This window comes from Vitis vinifera, chromosome 2, assembly GCF_030704535.1.
Source record: "Vitis vinifera cultivar Pinot Noir 40024 chromosome 2, ASM3070453v1".
Classification (NCBI taxonomy): Eukaryota; Viridiplantae; Streptophyta; class Magnoliopsida; order Vitales; family Vitaceae; genus Vitis; species Vitis vinifera.
Window position 1 is genome coordinate 18,614,615 of NC_081806.1, and position 16,962 is coordinate 18,631,576.

The window sequence follows — 16,962 nt, forward strand, 5'->3', positions numbered from 1 at the left end:
CTTAAACTTATCCCCAATTTTCTATGTTTATGTATAATCATGAGCCAATTATTAGATAATTCAACAACCCTGTAAACCAATTTGGTCAAATGGCTGTATTTTCTGTTTAGCTGAAAGAATCCTTGTTACCATCTAATTGTGGGTTTGGCTGTCTCGCATCTATAAAGCAATTGATACTAAACTTAGTTTAGAGTGATTTTTGATGGTTAGACATTTAATAAGACAAAAGATGACTTGTTCCTGCATTAATATTTCCTAGGGGAGTGTTGTGGACGGAACCCTTTAAAAGAATAAGCTCCTTCATTACTCAGAAGCTTTATAGGTTTTTATTATGTTTTATTTACATCTTGTGGTTAACTGTACTTCTCTTATCTTTAGAAGTTCACTGATAAGCTGATTGAGGAGGATGAATTTGATGTAGATCAAAAGGATGCATTTAAGGTTATCTGTAATTGATGATATGCATGTAACTGATTGCTCTTTCATGTAATTAACCATACCATGAACTTAAATTGTTTTGGTTGCTTAGAATTTTGTCAAAGACAATGTCCGAGAGGCAAAAAAAGCCAATAGACAGGTATTTTATAGTAGATACCAATCGTTGCAATAGTTTTGGTCTTGCACATAAATTTCAAATATGTTGAGTACTTGTCAATTCCTTTTCTTGTAGGCTAGAGAAGCTCGAAAAAAGGCCTTGCAGAAATGAGTTAGTAGACTAAAGCAACATTTGAAAACATGAAGTTTAACAAGTTCTACTCAGTCCAGATCGATGATACTCCTGACATATCAAATGTTAAGGTACAATTTTATTTTTTTGCAAAAGCTAATATTATTAACACCGCCTAATTAAAAAAAGGTGCACAAATGTACACAAGAAGTTTAGAAATGAGACATAAAGGCAATTAGATTGAGAGATTAACAAAAACACCTCTCTATAATCATCAAGAGCCCGACCAATCAACATAATCTAATATGGACAGTCATGTTAAAAGCTAGAGAGAGCATAAGAAAGAATTTGTTAGAGTTTGTTCCGATTATTCTTCATTGACAAAAACTCTAAAATGTTAAGGTACAATTTTGAACATCTCTTCTATTGAAAGAACAGAATATCTTCGACACCACTATTTTTGTTTCTCCATATGAGACTATTAATAGCCTATGAATCTTGTGCATTTTGAAGCTGGCCTTGATGCGATATTCAAGATCATGGTGTATTGCTATAAATCGTTCCTTATATAAGTAGTCAAAAATTAATCTCTTGATGGAATATATGTTTAATTTATTTATCTGTTCCATGCTAACATAACTTATTTGCTACTTTTAATATCAACTAACTGATCGCCCAAAAGCTTTGTCATTATGTGGCCATTTTTTTGCCTTGGTATCCAAATGGATCAATATGACATTATTTCTAAATGGTTTGACTTTTACTTAGCTAATTAAGTTGAGTTTTTTCTGTTGATTCACCTTGTTTTCACTTGGCCATTGTTTATTGAGGGTATGTTTTGTCATCCATTCTGTGAATAAGTACAAAAAATAGTTGATTAGTTGTAGCATATCAATGAATTTGGCCTCTTCTGTTAGAGCAGACACTTGCTAATGAATGCTAATTGCATTATCTTATTTGTGCCCTCTCTACATATTTTTCAGGAAATAACTATAACTCATTAATCTTTAAATAGTAATTATTGTTGTTTGGAATGCCTTTCAGGCACTGTTTATAAATAGGTATTATGGGAAAGCTCATGAAGTTCTGTGATTGGGCTCATCAACCACCAGTATTTCTACTGCAAAAGATGCCAATTGGTTTGCATTGGGGACTATAGCTAGCTATTGATTCTAGGATATGTTTCATGATGAAAGTTCATAATGGAACCCTAAATGTGTGCTAAATCTGGTGGTTCTTTTTTGGTTTCTCAAGTTTGTCTTAGCTTTCCAATTTATGTACTTTGTTAGAAGTTCTAATTTTGTCCCATCAACATTATTTCTTGTATTCCCAAAAGGTTCAATTCTGCCAATGCCATGAAATACAAATAGTTATTGATCATTTATGGAGGTTTGAATGATTGTGGATGATATAAGCATTTACAAAACGAAATTGCATACTTGTGCAGCGTTTGGCATGATGGAAAATATCATAGTGGTAATAAATCTTTGTTTAGCAAGGTGATTAGCTTCTATGTGTAGCTATCAGAGTAATAAAGCCATAGAATTTTACATTTACGAATGATTTTTAAAAATAATTATTTTTAATGATATGGGTCATTTTTTTCCAAATTGAATTAAATAAACTTCTACTACTATTTTTGTGGAAAAAAATTGGAGTCCATGCGCATTTTTTGTCAATTATGAAAGTTTTTTTTAGCATTTTTAATAATTTAATGATACATTTTTTAAAGTATTTAAAATGTCATCAAATATGTTTTAATATACGTATTTTTTAATTTTAAAATAAATCTCTTAAATATATTAAATCAATTAATGCTACTTTTCTTACAAAAATTTAATAAATATTATATTTATTCATACTTATATCAACTACATTACACTTATTTGATAAATATTTGGCCATTTTATGTTGAAGAGAACAAAAACTTGGAAAAATTTGTTGCATTTGATTTGATTGTACCACAGTGGACAATTGATAACTAGAGGTCAACATATTACCAATATTTGTGATGCACCTACCACATAATAACTTCACATTCATTCCACATAATGATAGTCTCCAATTGTAGGCTTGTAGAAGACTTCATTCAAGTTGTTTCATCCCATCCAACTTTAGCGACTTGTAACTATGCACTCATTATGGAACATTAAATGCATGTATGTACTAGCTACATCTCTTGCACAAGCAGACCTCCATTCCAACTTCAACCATTTACTCAGTTTGGTTGACATCACACCCTCTACAACTCATATTCATTCCCATTTACACCTCATATTCTACCACCTATACACGTTGCACATCACAACCTCCCTCTTCCACTCACCCATTCCTCCATTGTAGTTAACCTACCCTTTCACTCTAAGATTTTCATCGGCATAATCGTCAACAATTTGCTACAATAACAACAACAATAAGGTTTGTTTTTCATTGTTTTCTGCACATATTTTCTCTTGGTTGTGGCAACCACTCTTTTGGGAGTTGCTTGAATTCCTTTTTAAGCTATTTGTGGTTGGCTTGGATGCAATGAATTAAAACTTTTCATCTCTAACTTCCATCACTAAATTTTTAATGATATGTAGTGCCATTACAAGGACCAAACATCATGTCGCCTAAAAAGAAGGTTAGACATGGCTCAATGTCAACTGTACCTGAGGAAGTCCAACATGACCCTTTCATGCCTCACCACCCACCTGATGAGCACGAATGTGATAAGGTCATAGTAAAACGACCAATTGTCGTTGAGCGTGTCATACTAATTACTAGGTTTGAAGAACATGGTGTTGCTGAGTTACTAGATTTTTACAAATTGAGACCATTTATACAGCTAACGCAAGAATGGTATCCAACTCTTGTGCGAGCATTCTACAGCAATATAAAAAATGTTGATGAGGAGAAATATTCATTTCACACTTCATTCAAGGGAGTTGTTGTGCGAGTTTCCCCATCCCTTATTGGACACACCTTCTCTCTGGAAACACCCAAGAAAGCTATTAACTTTTGTATTCTAGAGATTGATATAAAGGTAATGTCAGACATAATAACAAAGGAATTATGCGGCCATTCTTTTCAGTTGGGTACAAGAGTTGAACGTAGATCTCTTCTTCCAAAATGCAAGATTCTAAGTCTGATATTGTTTCATACCGTCTTGAATAAGAAGGGTCATCTTAATGAGCTTACACTATATGTTCTGCATATTCTGTTCCACATGGCACGTCGCCGTAAAATTAATTTGCCCGCACTTATTTGCCATAACATGATAGAGACACGACGTAGTAATGTGAGCACACGTGCATTACCATATGATTCAACTCTTTGTTTGCTTTTACAAAATGCAGGATTGGATTTCAAGACACTGCCTTATGAGTCAATCCCGTGCATGCAACCTATGCACATGAAAATGTCGATAGACAAACAAACATCATCATCTTCTTTGTGTAGGTCAACTAAAAGTTCTCAGCTTGGGGATATTTACGCAATGTGCAAATTAATGAACAATCAATTGAAGATTGTGCGTCAACAATGCGATCGTTCCATTGCAGCATGGAAAGCATTGCACCCTGATGCTCTACCTCCTACGCCATCACAGACAGATGACGAGGAAGATGGTGGAGATGAAGAAGATGAAGATGCACCGACTGATGGGGAAGAGTAACCTTAGTTTCTGGCCGTCTTATAACCAAATGCGTATGTGTGCGCACAATATTTTCATGGATTCTGTAATAAGTTTATAAAATCTCATTCTCAAACAACTTCTTAACTCCTTTTACTTAAACGTTTTCCAATGCTTATCGATATGCATGCTTTCATTAATCATCAGTAAACTTTATACTCTCTTGCACCAATTGTCAACACTCTATGCAATATTTATGTGTAAATGTGATGCTAGTTATGAGGTTGGTTTAAGTTATTTTGAATGTCTGAATGACATTTTGCCCATTTCCAATCTTAGTATGTATTGACTCTATATTTTAGGCTTCAACACATATAAAGCAATTGTCCATACATTTTATTTCAATGTAAACGTGTAGGGCCAACCCTTCATGCGTTGGGTCTGCCTCCTATGACCATACTGTCTAATCAACAAGTAAGATAAAGTCACTATGAAGGCATACCGCTTGCACAAGGGGCATGCCTATCTTTTTTAAACTGCACAAATAATAACTACGATTAGGTTTTCACCCACTTGCATGCATGTCATATGAAAGGTGTGCCCCTAATTTGGCTACTGCACATGGCATCTTCGACACATAGGCATGCCTGTGAAATAAAGGGTGGGCCCTTATTTTGTGTATTGCATATAACATAAGATTCCAAAGTTTATCATACCATTGGGGATGTGTATGACATGAAGGCGGTGGCCGTAGTTTTCCTTCATGCTGATTCCTACAAAAAAATGTTGTCATTACCTAATACTTTATTTCAAATTTATATTATCATTTTATTTTATATTATCTTTATTTTTTTTAACTACTTTTTTTATTTAGCTCATTGTTAATTTTTTTTATTTACCCGTTTAATTTTATTTAATTTCAAAATTTTGTATTTTTAAATATTACAAAAATAGTTGTACTCAGAATTTGCTACAATATAAAAAAAAATGATGAAGTCCTAATATTTTATAACTTAAAATTAATTTGATTAGATAAATGATTAATAATTTTAATTATTTAAATAAATTAATGTTAATAGAAAATTTGTCACCACATATTTGTAATAAATTTTTAGAAATCATATCTCAAATCAAATATTTGATATAAATCAATTTAGTTTTTATTTAAAATGTAATAAAATATGTTTTAATAAAAGTATTTTTTTAATTTTAAAATAAATCACTTAAATATATTAAATGAATTTATGTTAATTTTTGATAAAAATTTAATAAATATTATCTTTAATTGTACTTATATCAATTACACTTACAAAACATCTTTAATATATATATACACAGATATATATATTACAAATTTTGCGAATGATGTACAAATGTTTCCAAAGCGTGTTTTGAGGTGGGGATCAACCATGAATCCCTTCCTTATGGGTTGCCAAATTAAATTATGGTCCATCCATGGTAAGAAGGGGGTCTCGGAATCACTAGGCTCGGATGTACCAAATTTTGTGAAGGATGTACCAAAGGTTTGAAAATGCGTTCCGAAGTGGGGATCGACCCCCAATCACTTTGTTATGGGTTTCTAAATGAAGTTATGGCCCATTCATGGTCAGATAGGGATCTTGGAATCACTAGGCTCGGATGTACCAAGGGTTCGAAAATGCGTCACGAAGTGGGGATCGACCCCCAATCACTTTGTTATGGGTTTCTAAAAGAAATTATGGATCATCCATGTCGAAATGGGGGTCTCGAAATCTGTTGGATCGGATGTACCAAATTTAATGAAGGATATACCAAATTTAATGAAGGATGTACCAAATTTTGTTAAGGATGTACCAAGGGTTCCAAAGTGTGATCCGAAGTGGGGATCGGCCCCAAATCACTTTGTTATGGGTTTCTAAATGAAATAGTGGCTCATCCATGGTCAGAAGGGGGTCACGGAATCACTAGGCTCGGATGTACCAAATTTAATGAAGGATGTACCAAATTTTGTGAAGGATGTACCAAGGGTCCGAAAATGCGTTCCAAAGTGGGGATTGACCCCCAATCACTTTGTTATGGGTTTCTAAATAAAATTATGGTCCATCCATGGTCAGATGGGGGTCTCGGAATCACTAGGCTCGGATGTACCAAATTTAATGAATGATGTACCAAGGGTCTGAAAATGAGTCACGAAGTGAGGATTGACCCTCAATCACTTTGTTATGGGTTTCTAAAAGAAATTATGGACCATCCATGTTGAAATGGGGGTCTCGAAATCTGTCGGATCGGATGTACCAAATTTTGTGAAGGATGTACCAAGAGTCCAAAAATGCATTCCAAAGTGGGGATCGACCCCAAATCACTTTGTTATGGGTTTTTAAATGAACTTATGGCCCATCCATGCTCAGATGGAAGTCCCGGAATCACTAGACTCGGATATACCAAATTTAATGAAGGATGTACCAAGGGTCCGAAAATGCATTCCGAAGTGGGGATCGACCCCCAATCACTTTGTTATGGGTTTCTAAATGAAATTATGGCCCATCCATGGTCAGATGGGTGTCCCGGAATCACTAGGCTCGAATGTACCAAATTTTGTGAAGGATGTACCAAATTTTGTTAAGGATGTACCAAGGGTTCCAAAGTGCGATCCGAAGTGGGGATCGGCCCCAAATCAGTTTGTTATGAGTTTCTAAATAAAATAGTGGCTCATCCATTGTCAGATGGGGGTCTTGGAATCATTAGGCTTGGATGTACCAAATTTGGTACATCCTTCATTAAATTTGGTACATCCGATCCGACAGATTTCGAGACCCCCATTTCAGCATGGATGGTCCATAATTTCATTTAAAAACTCATAACAAAGTGATTGGGGGGTAGATCCCCACTTCAAAACGCATTTTTGGACCCTTGGTACATCCTTCATTAATTTTGGTACTCCGAGTCTAGTGATTCCGAGACTCCCATCTGAGCATGGATGGGCCATAAGTTCATTTAAAAACCCATAACAAAGTGATTTGGGGCCTATCCCCACTTCGGAACGCATTTTTGGACCCTTGGTATATCCTTCACAAAATTTGGTACATCCTTCATTAAATTTGGTACATCTGATCCGACAGATTCCGAGACCCCCATTTCAACATGGATGGTCCATAATTTCTTTTAGAAACCCATAACAAAGTGATTGGGGGTCAATCCCTACTTCGTGACCCATTTTCAGACCCTTGGTACATCTTTCATTAAATTTGGTACATCCGAGCCTAGTGATTCTGAGACCCCAATCTAACCATGGATGGACCATAATTTCATTTAGAAACCCATAACAAAGTGATTGGGGGTCGATCCCCACTTCGGAACGCATTTTTGGAGCCTTGGTACATCATTCACAAAATTTGGTACATCCAAGTCTAGTGATTTCAGGACCCCCATCTGAGCATGGATGGGTCATAATTTCATTTAGAAACCCATAACAAAGTGATTTGGGGCCGATCCCCACTTCGGTTCGCACTTTGGAACTCATGGTACATCCGAGTCTAGTGATTCTGGGACCCCATCTGAGCATGGATGGGTCATAATTTCATTTAGAAACCCATAACAAAGTGATTTGGGGCCGATCCCCACTTCCGATCATACTTTGGAACCCTTGGTATATCCTTCATTAAATTTGGTACATCTGAGCCGACAAATTCCGAGCCCCCATTTAAACATGGATTGTCCATGATTTCATTTAGAGACTCATAAGTAAGTGATTGGGGGTCAATCCTCACTTCGGAACGCATTTTTGGACCCTTGGTACATTCTTCATTAAATTTGGTACATCCGAGTCTAGTGATTCCGAGACCCCCATCTGAGCATGGATGGGTCATAATTTCATTTAGAAACCCATAAAAAAGTGATTTGGGGCCGATCCCCACTTCCGATCGTACTTTGGAACCCTTGGTACATCCTTCATTAAATTTGGTACATCCGAGCCGATAAATTTCGGGACCCTCATTTAAACATGGATTGTTCATGATTTCATTTAGAAACTCATAAGTAAGTAATTGGGGGGGTCAATCCCCACTTCGGAACGCATTTTCGGACCCTTGGTACATTCTTCATTAAATTTGGTACATCCGAGTCTAGTGATTCCGGGACCCCCATCTGAGCATGGATGGGCCAGAAGTTCATTTAAAAACCCATAACAAAGTGATTTGGGGCCGATCCCCACTTCAGAACGCCTTTTTGGACCCTTGGTACATCCTTCACAAAATTTGGTACATCCTTCATTAAATTTGGTACATCCGATTCGACAGATTTTGAGACCCTCATTTCAACATGGATGGTCCGCAATTTCTTTTAGAAACCCAAAACAAAGTGATTGGGGGTCGATCCCCACTTCGTGATGCATTTGCGGACCCTTGGTACATCCTTCATTAAATTTGGTACATTTGAGCCTAGTGATTCCGGGACCCCCATCTGACCATGGATTGGCCATAATTTCATTTAGAAACCCATAACAAAGTGATTGGGGGTCGATCTCCACTTCGAAACGCATTTTCAAACCCTTGGTACATCCTTCACAAAATTTGGTACATCATTCATTAAATTTGGTACATCCGAGTCTAGTGATTCCGGGACCCCCATCTGAGTATGGATGGGTCATAATTTCATTTAGAAACACATAACAAAGTGATTTGGGGTCGATCCCCATTTCGGATCGCACTTTGGAACCGTTGGTATATCATTCACAAAATTTGGTACATCATTCATTAAATTTGGTACATCCGAGCCGACAAATTCCGAGACCCCCATTTAAACATGAATTGTCCACGATTTCATTTAGAAACTCATAAGTAAGTGATTGGGGGTCAATCCCCACTTCGAAACGAACTTTCGGACCCTTGGTACATTTTTCACAAAATTTGGTACATCTTTCATTAAATTTGGTACATCCTATCCGACTGCTTCCGGGACTCCCATCTGAACATGGATGGACTATAATTTAATTTGGCAACCCATAAGGAAGGGATTCATGGTTGATCCCCATCTCGAAATACGTTTTGGAAACATTTGTACATCATTCGCAAAATTTGTAATATATATATATATATATATATATATATATATTATATTAAAGATGTTTTTTAAGTGTAATTGATATAAGTACGATTAAAGATAATATTTATTAAATTTTTATCAAAAAATTAACATAAATTCATTTAATATATTTAAGTGATTTATTTTAAAATTAAAAAAATACCTTTATTAAAACATATTTTATTACATTTTAAATAAAAACTAAATTGATTTATATCAAATATTTGATTTGAGATATGATTTCTAAAAATGTATTACAAATATGTGGTGACAATTTTTCTATTAACATTAATTTATTTAAATAATTAAAATTATTAATCATTTATCTAATCAAATTAATTTTAAGTTATAAAATATTAGGACTTCATCATTTTTTTTTATATTGTAGCAAATTCTGAGTACAACTATTTTTGTAATATTTAAAAATACAAAATTTTGAAATTAAATAAAAGTAAATGGATAAATAAAAAAAATTATTAATGAGCTAAATAAAAAAAGTAGTTAAAAAAATAAAGATAATATAAAATAAAATGATAATATAAATTTGAAATTAAAAAAAAATTAAAATTGAAGAATTAAAATTTTTTAAAATGATAAATATTTAGAAAAAAATCTATGATTTTGAATCAACAAGGAATCATTTCCAGCTTTTATTTCATATGAACATCAAGGGTCAACCTTTCAATCTATCAGTATGCCTCCATTTGCCTTACTGTCTAACTCACACCTCAACTCTAGTCATCCTAAAGGCATGCCTCTGACAGAGAGTCATGTCTTTCTTTTTCTTACTGCAAATAGCTTAACAAAAAGAAGTTTTTCACCCACATTTATGCGTCTTCCATCAAGGTTTTGCTCTTAGGTTGACTACTGCACATAGCCTATCAATATAATGGTTTTAACAATAGGCATGCCCCTAAAATCAAGGGTGTGCCCCTATTTTGCATACTGCATATAGAATTTCCCAATAAAGTTATCATACCCATGGGCATACCTATGCAACCAAGGGTGCACCCCTGCTTTGCCGAACTTCTGCATGTAGCATAGTTATATAATATCATTAACACATAGGTATGCCTTTCAAATGGAAGGTGTGCCCCTAGATTGCCTTCTACACATAACATACTAAACTAATGTTCGAATGACTTCCCATGGTGTTAATGGTTCAACCTCTCTTTTACAGACACCTCATATAACACGAAACCAATTTTAAAGAAGAAAAACGATAGGGTTGCCTATGATCTAACAGACACAACCTTATTTTGGCTACTGCCCATTTCACACAAAACTAAATAATATGCTTAAGGGTCATCAGCCAAAAAGCGTCAACCCCTACATGTAAAGGTTGGCCACGATTATGCCCACTAGTTAACAATCTTTTTTTTTTTTGCCAAGGACGCCATGTAAATCTATGTCACTTCAATGCCATCTTTGAACAATCATGACCAAGGTACATATTTTTCTATTACAATTACATTATCATGTAACATATCCCATAATATTGAAGAACAACATACAATCACAATATATGTACACCAAACACTTCAAATCCAATAAATTACTCATTGCTTATAATCAAGGAAACAACAACGAAGATTACCAAACTATTTCATACTAATATAAAGTCGATCTTACATTATAAAGTTTAATAAAAAAAACTTACAGCAATGGGTTGTTACATGTCGCACGATTATGCCCAGGCTGATTACAACGAGAACAATGAACCGTTTTTTTTTACATAAATTGAGACTCGATTCGACGTTTTCTAGGTCTTCCAAGAGATCGCTTTGTGGTTGGAGGATTAAGAAAGGGATAAGTATGACCCAAGGCATCATGAACGGTTCCATCTTCATCAATCATTGGCATGTCATGCGTTACCAAAGTACGCATGCTTCCAGAGTATATCTTCTTTTGCAAATTGTACTTATACCAGTCATCAACATAATCAGATACATCAAACCCCATTCGTCGTATAGCTGCACAAGCATGATCACATGGGATTCCAGACATTTGCCATGCTTTACATGTGCAAGTTCGCTCCATTAAGTCTACTTCCAGGAATGCTTTTCCATTGGATACTTTCATCAAACTACCCAAGTGTAAATAAGTGATATAATTTTCACCTTTTCCAATGTTCAATGCAATCTTTTCTTCTATTTTAGGACCAATACACCCATTCCATTTTACAAGTCCATTTTTATGCTCGACTAAAAGAGATCCTAACTTATCCATATGCTCGATGAAGAAAACATTAATGTTATGGTGTCGTTCATGTCTTAACCAAGAATTGAAAGACTCGGCCAAATTACTTGTCATCTTATCCCAACGCATCTTCTTAAATTTAGAGATTGCCCAATGTTGAGGGTTATTTTCTTCAACCCACTTCGCCAAATCATGATTAAATGTCCTTAAAGTATCCATTGCAACCTCATAATCACAATCTAACCTAGCATAGGCGATAGAATCAAGCATTTGCAAAGCATTTTCCTTTCCTTTCCTCCCTTTAGTGTTCAGCTTTGTTAGAAAGCTACTGAAGTTTTCTTTAATGTGATGATAGTAATGTGCATGGTTTTCACTACCAAATACCTCTGAAACACTACGGATAATCCCTTGGTGCCTATCAGATATTATTATAACATCTCTTTCACCTATGACCATCTTCAATTTCTCTAGAACCAAAGCCAATCCTCGTAATTCTCAGCGCTAAATAAGCCATAAGCAAGTGGAAACATGCCATCATCAGCATCACAGGAAGAAACTGAAAATAAAGCACCCTTGTATGGCCCACTCATGTGGGATGAATCTATTGATATAATAGGCCGACATCCCATTTGAAACCCATGTATTGACACTGAAAGGGCAACAAACAATTGCATAAAATGACCATCATCCGAACATCTATATTCAGCAATCGTCCCTGGATTTGTTTCAATAAGCCTTGTACATAACCAAGGTAACAACTTATATGAACATTGCGGCACACCATGAATTCGTTCTTTAGCATTCTCTTTCAAGTTCCATGCTTGACAATAATTCAATTGCATTTCGTATTGTCGACGAAAGTCTTTACATATTTGACAGAGTGAGTAATCTAGATTTGAACGAATAACATCATCAATCATAGCTATGACTCGATTAAAACGAACTGCTGGTTCGGAAATTGACACATCTTCTAAAGAGTGGTTATGTTCATTTCTAAATGTATGCACTTGAACTATTTTTGTTCTCCCAACAGCATGATCAGTTACTTTCTAAGGGCATCCTTCAACAACACATATTATAGTCATATGCTTAAGACAATTCCTCTTAAACTTATATCTAAAACGACCTCCTACTGACATGAGATATATTGCATCCCGAAATTCATTTGCAGTTGAGAAGGTATGCCCATTATCCAATATTGCACTCTCAAAACGACTTGACTCTAGTGGACCAACATGTGATTCAGCAGATCTTTGATGAAATCCTCGTGATTGCATTCTAATATCAACATCTCTTGTTGAATATGGGACCGGTGAGTTAGACCCTACGATTGTTTCGTTCAAGCTGCATTATAACATCTAATGAATAAACATAAATATTACAAAATAAATAAATACGTGGAATCATTTAAGATTATATTTTTTTTTATATAACTTACCCTTGTCCTTCATTCTCAATCGTTTCATCGTCTTCAACTGTTGATGCTAAACATATATACACACGTGCACATCGGTCACTAAATTGAAACATGTTTGTCAAGTCTTCATTATTTTTCAATGGTTGAAGTGCATATAAATCAAACAGGAGAGTATATGAAAATGTTGGTCCCACTATATTGATGTTCATTTTCCCACAAATCCTTGAAACAAAATCATTATATGTCATTGATCGTTCTAAACTTAGACCCTCTCGTCTCCCACCCATATATTCCACATTGCCATGTTCATCCCTTACTAGCTCTCCTCCAATGTGCAGATAACAATAAATTGTATTACTTGGATCCATTTAAATGCTCCTCGATCATGTACAGCCCCTGTTTAGAAGCATGAACCTTTAGTCAAGCTGAAACAATTAACTAATTTCTTAATAACATTGCATAAACCAACTTACTTATAATAAAACTGATTATCACGCCTATGACCATCATATATTAATACATCGTTTATCTTTGAAACTTTACAAACGAGCTTCATTTACATTTTATAGTCTACAATTAATGGTGTAAATATAGACATACATAGTGTATACTTAACATTAAGCAATGCAATTATTATGTTTTACTTCGTAGTAATTTGCTATGTTATATAAGTTAGGGAGTGAACCTCTCAATTCATGGGCTAACCATTGTTTTGGTAACTCTTCAAGCCAAATTGTGCTAATGTCACTCTCTTCTGGCCACCCCCTCAAACAATGGGTTGACCTTTATTTTGTCCACTGCCCAAATTAAACCACAACAATTTTACAACCAAGGGCCGACCTCCAAACAATTGGGTCAGCCCTTATTTTGCCCACTGCCCATATTAAACCACAACAATGTTTACAACCAAGGGCCGACCTCCAAACAAATGGGTCAGCCTTTATTTTGCCTACTATCTAGATTAAATCACAACAATGTTTACAACTAAGGGCCTACCTCCAAACAAATGGGTCAGCCTTTAATTCACTTACTACAACCTCTTACGAAAACAATAATTTCATACAAATGTCATTAACTGAATTACAGTCAAGCCCTTCATCCAAGGGTAGACCCTTACTATGACCACTACACACATAAACAAAACAAATTTCATATTTGTGGTTATGACCATCAATTTTGAACCTAAGGCTCCACTACTATTTTCCCTAATTCCCACATAAATTCATGCCCGCTTTACTAAATTTGTTTTATTTTCTTCTTTAATTCAACTCTTATTCATTACAAATTCAAAACTTTTATTGAGAAATTTATTCAAACCTTAATCCCAATCATTTTTAAAATTTATACTCATCTACTCATGACTAAACATGAATTCTTTTCCCATGCATTAGATTCACCAATTAACAACTATAAAAAATCACTCAAATTACTCATTTTGGAATCCCATATAAACAACATTAAACAACAAAATATCTCGAATCCCATATAAACAACATTAAACAACAAATTGTTTGAACATTCCTAAAAATTGTATTCCCTTCACATGCAATAGTCATATTTTTCTTCTCTTTTCCGTATTCTTCCCAACAAACCACATACAACACAAACACAACAATTCAGAAAATAAAACAAAATCAATATAGCTTACCACCATCTCATTTTTCCCATCATTTATCAAATTTTAAGCCATATTTTATTTCAAATAAACCCTAAATAAATTAAAATATAAATTTAGATACAATATTAATGGACATTGAACATGTAGAAATATGCAATGTAATCAAGTTTAAATCACAAAATTGCACAAATCACATAACTATGACATTATTCAAATCTCAAAGGATCAAAATGACAAATCAAAATATAAAGTTATTACAAAATTTAATAACATATATAAATCACATGGAAAAACCCTTGCTTTAAAAGTTAAATGCAACTGCAATATTTTTATTCTTCGTTATCTCGTTCTCTCAATTGCTTTCTTTCTCTTTTTTCGATGTAAAAGCAAAATAGGAAGTACAACCAGGAGAAAAATGACTGTCACTCTTGAAATAAGAAGAAGGAAATGAGTTTTTTTGTCTACCCGGCCTTTGTTAAGGGGTTCGCACTTGGACTTTTGTTTTCAGATTGATGTTTGGTGGGAAAATGAAGATGTCGTCTTCCTTATGGTGATGGAGGAGAAACAAAATAAGAGATCAAGTTTGGAGGTTCGTTTGGGGTTGATGGGTTATCGTGATTTGAGAACCTACCAGATTTTTTATGGATCCTTTCGCCTTGTGATGGGTTGTGCCTATGAACGAACAAGAAAGAACATGGGTTTTTGGTGTTAGGGTTTGGTTGAAGAAAGAAGAAGACATTTGGGGGTAAATATTTTTTAAAACATCAATCCATGTGGAGTGTCTAGCTGGTCGATGACATATAACTGAGCCATGTCATTGGCTTAAGTGGACAACAAGCAACTTATCCAACTAGGAGAGATGTCAAACTATGGGAGGGTATTTTTGGAAGGGTCTCAACATCACTATTATAGTGTATGAAACGTTGTTTATTTTCCACAAACTCCATTGAATTTGAAAAGTAAAAAGTAAAGTTTCCAAAAGGCAAAATTTTGCCCCTTGGTGTATGGTTACATAAATTCCCCAAAAATAAAAGGTACCTTTCTCTCTCTCTCAATTCAGGGGAAAAAAAAAAAGGTACCCTCAATAATAGGAAGAAGCACATTTTCCTTATTGAAATCTTTCTCTCTCTCTCTCTCATGTAGGTGAGAAAAATTAAGGGAAAAAAGAAAAGCCCTCCTCAATAATAGGAAGAAGCACTTTTTGCCTTTTTCTTTTTATATTATGTTGGAAATCCCCCCATCCTTTCCAAAATCAATCCAACATTTTATTTCCTTAATAAAAAATAATAATTAAGGTTGAAGTGTGGATCCGCATTTTTTTATAATTGTTGCAATTCGATGACAAGTCTTGCTTTTTAACAAAAAACTAATTTTAAAAAAAATTGAAGTCATCATTGATTGTTATTTATTTTTGTAAAATGAAAACAAAATAATAAATAAAATGTTAAAAATGACTTTTATTTAGAAAAACATGTGTTTGAAAATCGAGCCCAAGTCTAAGGATCATATTACTCTTTGAGAAGATAGTATAAGATAACACATCTCTAAGCCCTAAGATCACTAAATAAATTGAGATAATTATGATAATTGATTTATAGATCAATGAATAATATAACAAGGTAATAATGAAAGCATAATCTGGAACCTAATTAGGAGTAATTTTGGAAGAGTCAAAAGTTTTTCATAATGCACTTTTCTTATGGAAATTAAATATTTGGTAAAATATTAAAAAACAATTTTAAAAATTTAGAAAATCATTTGAAGTGATTGTTGAACCTAGCAAATTGCTAAGTGATTCTTTCAAAAATACTAAGAATCTATTTGGTAGTGATTATAGGAAGCGTTTCTAATATTTTTAATACTTAAAAATTTTTATCATTCAAGTGTTAAAAGGAATAAAAATGTTTCTTACAATCACTGTCAACACACACTCCAAGGGCTCTACCCCGTTTGGTAGTGATTTTATAAAGTGCTTTTAATGTTTTTAATATTTGAAAATTTTCATCATTCAAGTATTAGAAACGTTATAAACGTTTTCTAGAATCTCTCAAATGCACTCTAAAACGAATTTCTTTTATCATAATCACTTTAAAGACACCTTTAATGGCATTGAAGTTAAAGTTCATTAAACTCTTATCAAGGTTTTACCATGAGCAGCTGCTAAAATTCACTTAGTTGAGTTTGAATAGTTATAAACCTAGCTTGCTTCAGAATCAAATCATATACAACCCAATTTAGAGTCCGTTTACGAGTTATATAAGAGGGTTAGAAACACTTCCTAGTGCTCTTAAACAATTTCCTTAGAAGTGCTTTTATAGAATCACTCCCAAAGGGCTCATAGACACATACAAGTTGACAAACCTTCATGCAAGACAGTAGAAGCAAGCATC

The 16,962-nt window shown here is 34.2% G+C and overlaps 1 long non-coding RNA gene across 1 annotated transcript; it reads left to right on the top strand.

The window, feature by feature from the left end:
- The first annotated feature begins 297 nt into the window (after nucleotides 1-297).
- Nucleotides 298-791, top strand: LOC104882738 (uncharacterized). Its single transcript, XR_788402.3, has 3 exons — nucleotides 298-441; nucleotides 530-577; nucleotides 671-791. It is a non-coding gene; the product is annotated as an uncharacterized LOC104882738 (long non-coding RNA).
- Nucleotides 792-16,962: the final 16,171 nt, after the last annotated feature.